Source organism: Dermacentor silvarum, chromosome 1 (assembly GCF_013339745.2).
Source record: "Dermacentor silvarum isolate Dsil-2018 chromosome 1, BIME_Dsil_1.4, whole genome shotgun sequence".
Classification (NCBI taxonomy): Eukaryota; Metazoa; Arthropoda; class Arachnida; order Ixodida; family Ixodidae; genus Dermacentor; species Dermacentor silvarum.
This window is the reverse complement of record NC_051154.1, coordinates 121,237,456-121,246,841: the sequence shown is the minus strand read 5'-3', so window position 1 is coordinate 121,246,841 and position 9,386 is coordinate 121,237,456. Positions and strand designations below refer to the sequence as shown.

Here is a 9,386-nt window from a genome sequence, read left to right as displayed (position 1 = left end):
GAAGTGGTCCCGAGTGAAGTGATTCGAACAAACCGGTACAGTATCAATCACCTTTTCCCTATGCGGAAGTTTCTTATCCAAGTCTCTATCCGATGCATGCGCATCGTCTGCTTCTTTCGGAAAAAGATGAAATCATCCATCGTCGTCTTTCCACCGCGATGACACGCGTGATAGTACACAAAAGTTTTTTGACATCCGTCTTTTTTTCATTTTCGGGCTTGTACGCGGCCACATCAAGTCGACTATTTGAGAACTACGAGGCATTCCGCGCATGCCGTGATAGGACACCCTCTTTCGCTTCAAGCCATAGGTGATGGCGAGCATTTACTTGGAGTCGCGAATACCCATGAGCACTGGGTATTCCGATGACTACTGAGGCGTCAACAGACAACTCTGTCCACGCCTCAGGTTGGCCTGGCGTCCGCAGACGACGTCTATCCGCCGGGAGGCAGTCCAGTGCTCAGGCAGCTCAGGCCGCTTGGTGCGCAGGGCGCGGCGCTCTGCTTGGCGTCGATTAAGCAACCGCGAACCCATCCTGAAATGATGGGTTCGCGGCACTGAATTATTTCTATCTCGGCTATTAATGGACTAACTTGAAAAACTCTTCTGGTAGAACACTTCTTAGAGGGCACTAACAACTTTCAGCCCCTGGTGAGCGGCCCTCACCAGGTCACAGCAAATTCCGGTACGTGGCCGCTTACATAGAATCGACAGTGATGCAGGCGGCCGGGAATTGACGGCTTGATCACTTACGAAGGTTCTCGTGTCTCGTCGCACAGGAATCTCAAGTTAAAAGTCGGTGTTTTAAACTGTAGTCGCGTTCGCGCGCATTTTCGCGTAACTTCTTTTTTACTCTATAATCAGTCATTTAAAATCCCGTGTTATTCAAGTGCAGGCACGGAATGGATTATCTCTTTATTACGCAGCATCACGCTTGTCTATTAAAACAATATAAAGAATATACAAAGACAGAAATAAACTGTCGTTTGCCTATGTCTCATCGTTGTATTCAGGCGCCTGTGGAAATCGCAGGTCGGTAACATTGAGAACGCCTCTGGGGAAATTCGTGCCTTGGGTAGAGCGGCTCGGTATTCGACGTGGAAAGTTGCCTTTGTGAGTACCGCAGGTTCAACGGTTTTATTCCTAAATTTATATCACCAAGCATGATTTTGTCTGCTCATACCGCTGCGTAGGTGGATGACTCGTGCCAGAGCACATAGTTCGGCGACTAGGGATGTGAGCGCAGTACTTGCGCTGGTCGTAAGCTATAGCCGGTGTTGCACTAACTAGCCTCACGTGCGCGGTTTGTGTATTTCGTGTGATGAGATGCTGCCACCTCTTTGTATTTATTTTTATTTTCTTCTTGGCAAGGCAGCCACAGAATGGCTTGCCGTGGTTGACAGTAATGCAGTATTGGTGGCAGTAATGTTCACCGCTTCACGTTAGGCTTCTTAATCTACGCTGGTCTGGCCGATCGTCCCTGTGGCGGCGATGTGGCGCGCTATCTGTGCACGCTGTGATACATCGACTCGACAAAAATCACCAGGACATCAACTTTTTGTTTGCCGAGCAATATAGGTAACTTACGTGCGTTATTTTGCATCTGAAATTCCTCATAATGTAGCGTGAGTTCATGTGTTGTCTAGTTGGGGTCCATTACCGGCTACGCTTAAAATCGATCGGCTGCTGCTGCATGCATGCATGCATGCATGCATGCAGCAATGCAGCATAGGGGAGCCTGAGGCTGCTTGCGAGAATAGTTTGTGTCTGTCGTCATTTTCGTGCTCGTGATTTGTTAAAGAAAGGTGGTTGCACGGTGTGGTTGCACCTGCCTGCATTCTGCAGCGCTCACGAGTTAGGTCGCGGGATCGAATCCTGGCCGCGGCGGCCGCATTGCGATGGCGAAATGCAAAAACGCCCGTGTGCTCGCGTTGTCGTGCACGTTAAAGAAACCCAGGTGGTCAAAATTAATCCGGAGCCCTCCACTACGTCGTGCCTCATAATCAGAACTGGTTTTGGCACGTAAAATTCCAGAAAGAAGAAAAAAAGAGCTCACGAGTCTTGGGAGCTGCGATTACACTTGCGGATCCGGGGGCACGTAAGCGCTTACAATATAAAACGATGCAGCGACTTCTAATTTTTGCCTTCGAAATGCACCAAAGTGAAATATACTGTGCACAAAAATTGTACAAGCTGCAAATTATGAGTATGTTGTATATCTACATCTTTTGTGTTAGTGCCTTTATTGTGCACACTGCATTGGAGCATTGGCTAAGGCTTTCTGCTGAGCATCTACTGAAGTTCGTGCATACTATGTTTAATCATTGATGGGTTGACATTTTGCTGCACCTTAGAAAGTGCCATTAGGGGCTGTTAGGGGCCCGAGCTGTCGGCGTCTAATGTGTCATGTGTCATGTCACGCTCAGAAAACACAAGCGCAAAACATGCCAGTACCAGTGCGAGACCGGGTAAAATTAAAGTAACTAGATTCAGAATACAGAAATTAGTTAAAATCGCTTCTATCATCAGCAAAGGCTTTGGCTCCATGTGCGTGGTGGTTTGGCTCCATGTACGTGGCGGTTTCCCACCAGTTGTGCCTTACACAGGTGTCAAAATGGATGATTGGTTGCTTAACACAAGATAAACACAAGGGAAACACTGGCTAATCACTGCTCTGCACTTCCCCAGCTTTCACGTTGAGTGGAACTGCATTACCGCCGAGTTTACCGTTGCATGAGCGCCGAGTGTTTTACTTGCGGGTACACTTGCCACTTAGCAAAAATGCTTTGCTCAAGTGACAGTAAACAGCGGCACAGTAAGTGGCCAGGTTACGAAGGAGTGACGCTTGTGCAAATTTTCTCTGATGCCACTTACTGTCTCTTGCGCCAAACTTTTTTTGTCCATATGTAAATTTACCTGAGCATAAGATGCCTGCCTCCTGCATGCAGCCCCTGCTTTTATGATAGTCTTCCTAATATGCTCTCCGTTGAGTCTTGAGGGGGGGGGGGGGGGGGGAGGGCCTTTGGTGTGATTATTCAATGATGTGACTGCATTGATTTATAACATTATGTAGGTTTGAATTATTGCTGTGTGCCTTGAATAGGCTGAGTGTGGTTAAGGATATCTTAATATGGCGACAAGTTGCGTTCAGAAAATGAGGACCACTTTTCCAGACAACATGGTTGATGAATTACCACTTTTTCTTGTAAAAAATTCAAAGATATTGGAGCATAATAGAACTTATAATGAAAAGCAAAGGCTGTTAACATAGATGGTGAGTTGTAAAAGATAGGGAATATGATGCCAGTGCATATGCGGCATGGTTTGGTGCCATTGCATGCGCGCTCACAGCCTAGGTACAGACATGGTGGGACAAGTGACTTCTCTGCACTGGCTTAGTGGCGTCATGCATGTGCTGTGGATGATACTGGAATTGATTATTTGCTATGATTCCCGAATATTGGAAGTGCACCACTGCCTCATCATTGCTGCAAAGAAGTTAGCTTATTGTAATGTTCGCCAAGTAATAAAGGCTATGGAAACAGGTGGCACCTGGGATTGGAGGTGAGCAGTTACTGGTTGTCTTTCTCCAGGTTATGGCATAATGGCATAACTGCATTGTGGATACTTAGATCAGGCAGCTCATTGGCAGGCATAGGATTATTCCAACGTTCCTTGTTACCTAGTCGATGAGAAACTCCTGCACTCCTATACTTCAGCCATGTGCCATGGATAATTCAGACTCAATGGTCAAGCTGTTTTTGATTTCTTGAATGCAAGGGAATACTTAAATGGTTTACTTTTCAAGAGAAACCAATTTTTGTCGTCATTGCAAATGGCCCACAGTTTGTGAAAAACTCGTTTCTACAATTAGTCCTCAACAAATGATGTGGAACATTTCATCCATCATGTTTAGCGCCCACACATTATTCAGAATAAAAATCAGTTGGGAGTCTTAAATTTTGTATGGAGTAAATTGGGGCCTCCATCTGATGTCCCTAGTGGCTTCTCTGGAATCTTTGGTGGCCACTTGGGCTTAACATGTCCTTGATTGGCAAATTTCACCAAGTGTTTTAGGATTTCCTCATGTCTAGCCACAAGTGGAAACTGCAAGAATTTTAGGCAGCGAAATGAATTGGGTTCTTGATGTGCATTTTAGGTTGTGAACAAGATGTTTCAGTTCTCTGGCCGTACCTGCCTTCTCTGGCCGCACCTGCCATGGTGGTGTAGTGGCTTTGGTGTTGCGCTGCTAAGCCTGAGGTTGCAGGATCGAACCCTGACCACGGCGGCCACACTTCGAAGGGGTGAAATGCAAAAACACCCGTGTACTGTACATTGGGTGCACGTTAAAGGTGGTCAAAATTAATCCGGAGTCCTCCACTACGGCGTGCCTCATATTCGTATTGTTACACTGCTATGCACAACATTGAGAAAGACCAGCACGAGCTTGGGGTTGAAGAAGACGATGCTTCAGTGACTGGCCTGCTGTGGACTTGTCATCAATCGTGTAAATATTGTAAATACATTTCCCGTCTTGCTTCTTCCCTCCGCAACATATTTGGTGGAAGTGCTGGGTACTGCTGTGCACAACGGAGCTCCGAAGCGGACGTAGCCTGGCCACTAACAACATGACTATCGCTGGAGCTGGTGCTGGGACAGCCGCCATGCCGACAGAAGCAATCGCTAACACAACGCCGACTGTCATCTTGTCCCAGCCCCACGAACCAGTAACATTTTCCGGCACCGACAGTCTTGATGTTGATGAGTGGCTCCAGATGTACGAGCTCGTCAGTGCCCATGCATACGACCGGCAAGTTTCCTTGTGCAGTCTGTCGTATGCGACGAGTTGGCAAACCTTGGCATTTAGTCTGTCTGTTAAGTCAACCGCTGGGACACCTACGCCTTTCCTATGATACCTTCTTCGCGATGCCAGTACCCCTCACGGCCTTTTCGCAACCCATCGGAATGGCGAACATCTGATGACCGGCCGATTTGTTTCAACTGCCAACGCGTTGGCCACATTTCGCCTCACTGCCACAATAGAGAGACTCTTTATTAGAAAAACAGATTTTTGCCGGCACATATACAACCGCTGGCATGCTACTCTGTGTAGGGATGGGGGATAGGATTAAGAGATTCGAGAGGAGAGTGGGAAAAAAGAGAATAAAAATAAATGAAATGCGCAAGTGGACCTGATACTAATATTTACAGGTGAGATGACAGGTAAATTTAGGCTTTTCTATATGAAATGGTGAATCTTAAAAGCTTTCGGATTAGACCAATTTCTGACAAGGTATTTTAACAATAAATCCAAAGCGTGCCGCTATCTTGAAGTGCAGGTTATGGACCTAAAATGCTGGGTAATGTTCACGGATCATGGCAAATCATGTCCATATGTTGTTAAAAAAGTTGTCTCTTGTTGTGGTACCCGGGGCATTCTAGTAATATGTGCTCTATCGTCTCTAAGTTGCCACAGTTATCGCAGGGGTTAGTGGTACGCCCTATGCGGTGCAGATAATTGTTCGTGTATGCCACGTTCAGTCGAAGACGATGGTACAATGTCTTTAAGTCTTGAGGAAGTGGTCGTGGAATTTTCAATCTCATTTCTGGGTCAATATAACACAGAAAGTTATCTTAGTAAAGCAGCAGCTTGCAGTGGCGGTCTTTTTCTTGATAGGCATATATTTTTGCCATGTTTGAAGCGTCGGCTTTGGTAAAAAATGTTCTTTTGAAATTGCGGTATTGGAGGTCCATTTCGGGCAGACTCATCCGCTTTTTCATTTCCCAAAATACCAGCATGGCCAGGTATCCATTGGAACTTGATGCAATGCCTAGCAATCCTAGCCTTGTGGTTAAGATAAGCAATGTCAAATGCTGCAGGTTGGTTATTACATCAATTGTGCCTGTTCCACATACTTTGTAGGGCTGCTTTTGAATCCATGAAAGTCACCCATGTCTTTAGCGGCTGCTGTCGAAGTTCGTACACAGGGGCCTCCTTAATGCCATATAGCTCTGTTGAAGTAGATGATGTCGTTCGCTCCAGACGAAACGAGAATCGTTGCCCTGTAAAGGGCACAAAAAGTCCACATGATGAGCAATGTGGAGTTGTAGAGCTATCTGTGAAAATGTGCGTTGCGGCTGCATATTCTTTTGTGCGTATATTCCAAAGCTGTCTGATAAGTTGCTGCTCAAGGCATTTTCTTTTTTGCACTGATTCCAGGGATATATGGCACGATTTCCTGTGGTGACAGTGTTCATGGTGAAATGTTTCGTGGCATAATTTGTGACGCCTGAGCAGGAATCGAAATAAATATGCTTCCGACGGTCTGCCAAAAGCTAGATGTGGCACAGGTTCTAGAAATATCCCTTAAAAAGTGGGTCTTCATATGAATGACGTGTCTGAGGTGAATCCGAAGTGTCTCCTGCGATGATAGCACTTCAAGAGGCAGGCATCCAGCTTCTGCTACAGTTCCTGAGTGGGACGACCCCTTCAGAAGGCCAAGACATACTCGAAGGCAGTTCTGTGCTGCCTCAAGTTTTCTATTACTTGTGGGAGACATTTTCTGCAGGATCGGGAGGTAATACCGTAGTGTTCCGTCGACGTAGGCCTTATGGAAGAGCGACATTGATCGACAGTTGCTGCCCCACTGTGATCTGGCTAAAAATTGGAATTAGTGCGACGCCGAGGAAATATTCTCACTCAGTTTTTTCCTTGAGGCGACCATGTGAGGTTCCTATAGATCGTCACTCCAAGAAACCTTTGTGTCGTGACGTATGGAAGGGTACGACCACCCAACGTTAGTGGGTATTTTTCATATGCCTCCGCATGAAATTCGTAGCAATGCTTTTGTCGGGGGACAATTTCAGACCCCTTGGATTTAGGTAGGCTGATATATTTGCCAGCGCTTTCTGGAGACATTGTTGGGTGGTACTGCAGGAACGTGCCGTGCTCCAAATGCAAATCTTGTCCACATACAGTGTGATTCTAACGCCATGGGGCAGGTTTCTTCTCAGATAGATGAGGACTAAATTAAATAATACCGGGCTTAACACAGCTCCTTGTGGCACTCCCTTGTCGACGGCATAAAGGGCTGTGAGGCCATCTGGGGTACACATGAAAAGTTGGCGTCCTTAAAGATAGTCTGCAATCCATGTGTAAAGCCGTCCTCCTAGACGAAGGGTTTCCATAGCGTCAAGTATTGCTTTACGATAGGCCGAGTCATATGCTGCCTAATGTCCAAAATTAATGCAGTAGGTGTATTTCCACTGACCAATTCCTCTTCAATTGACGAGACCAAGACAATATTATCAATTGCAGACCTATTTTGCCGAAAGCCATTCATTTCCTCCGGGTAAACTTTTGTAGTTTCCGGGAACCAATTTAGTCGTTTGGGAATCATTTTTTCGAATAGCTTCCCTACGCAACTAAGCAGAGATATGGGTCTGAAGGAGGCGTAATTTGTTGGCTGCTTCCCTGGCTTTAATATAGGAATAACTTTATTAAGCTTCCATTCTGTAGGAACCTCCCCATTTATCCATGAGGCGCTGTAGTACTCCAGAAGATGTAGACGAGATGTGCGGCATAGATTTGTGAGGGCTTCATAACTCGCACTGTCATGGCCAGGTGATGATCGCAAATTTGTGTCGCCGATTGCTGCCGTGAGCTCTTCAATTGTAAATGTTAATTCTAAGTCGGGAAGGATCGCTCGAGGTGGACTAGGCTGATGACTTGCTATTTGCAGAGAAGGTCGTGCCCCGCTGGAAAGGAGCCTACAGTACTGCTCTGCCACCTCTTTCAGGGATGTGCCCTCATGTAATGACAGGGTGATAAAAGGATAAAGGTGTTGCGGTTCTTTGCGAATGCCTCTGATGACTCTCTAGATTTTGCTCAGTGGTTTTCGTATGTCCAGCGTCCCACAAAAGTCCCTCCACCCTTTTCGGTTCAATTTGGTGAGGTAACGCCGTATATGTCTTTGTGCCCGTTGACAAGTTCTGAGGTCTTCGATATTCTTACTACGTAGAGCCTTCCTTTCAGCATGCCTTCGAATGGCACTTCGAATGATCACTACCCGATCGTAATCTCTCCCCTTCATTTTCAGACGTCGCCCAGAAAAGTGAAACTGAAGTCTGTAGACTGGGAAGCTTACACAGCAGCCATAGACAAAGGGGTCACAGCCTTGATTACGAATGCAGAATTAATACCGACAATAGCCCATTGCCTCAAAGTACCCGCTCTGCCACTAAGCATTGTAATGTACCTACTAACGACTGCCGTAATACCTGGATGTCATCCCAATATCAGCCTGTGTTCCCACCTTACCGCCGCCCACCAGGTACTCGTCTACGACCCACTATTCGCCGTTCTCCGTCCCCATGTACCGGCGCTCTACAGGAAACTGACGGGTGCAGCTCCGAGGGGCGACGCTGCTAGAACGACCCGGACTGCAATTCCTCTACTGAATTTACCGACGGATAGGAATTTACTTGATGTGTACGTAGATCGTGTCCCTGTTACTGCTCTGCTTGATACCGGTGCACACATCCCTGTGATGAGCGACGAGCTTCGTCAACGGCTCACTAAAGTCCTGACACCTGCGGCATCCTGTGTTGTGTGAGTCACTGATGGAAGAACACTGGCCACAATGGGAATGTGTGCAGCTCTCGTTGGTGTTGCTGGCCTCCAAATATGTTTTGTCTTTACTGTTCTTCAAGAGTGTCCCCATTACGTTATTCTAGGCCTTGATTTTCTGTCTGCTCACTTCGCACTTATCGACTGCTCCGCTGGACTTGTTCAACTCTATTTGCCTTGCCCTAACCCTCCTGAGGAAGTTCGCAGCAGACTGTGCTTTGCCGAGCACATTTGACTCGCCCCACAAGCCATGACCTGCATCCTCCTATCTCCAGCTCCACCTGTGCCTGATGGTGACTATGTTGTTTCTCCTATTGCGGACGTGCTCTTTGCCCATCACGTTGCTCTTCCACACACCATCGTCACTATCACCATTAACTCCACCAGCCTTCCTCTCATCAACTTCGGAATTGGTGACCACGTCCTACCACAAGGCATAGCCTTAGATATGCTGTCCTCCTCCCAAGACTGCCAATTATCAGCCTTGACTGCTGATGTTACAGTCGTCTCCCGTTGACTCTTCATCTTCTTTGCCATCTGTCTTTCCCGAGTTCAGAAACATGATTGCTCCCGAACTTCCGCCTTACCACGCTGACCAGCTATGCCACCTGCTTGCCTCGTTCAGTGCCATTTTTTACCTGAATGGTCGCCCTTTAGGCACAACCTCTTTCACGACACAGCGTATTGACACCGGTGAAGCACACCCTATTCACAGGTCACCATACCTGTGTGTCTTTGCATGAACGATAAGTCATTC

General features: G+C 46.9%; 1 protein-coding gene across 1 annotated transcript in view; it reads left to right on the top strand.

Annotated features, from left to right (window-relative positions):
• The first annotated feature begins 1,018 nt into the window (after positions 1–1,018).
• LOC119435943 (cell division cycle and apoptosis regulator protein 1) overlaps positions 1,019–9,386 on the top strand; it is a 214,492-nt gene continuing 206,124 nt past the window's right edge. The window contains exon 1 of the mRNA XM_037702648.2: positions 1,019–1,113. The gene's annotated coding sequence lies outside the window, so the exon portion shown is untranslated. The remainder of the gene's footprint in view (positions 1,114–9,386) is intronic.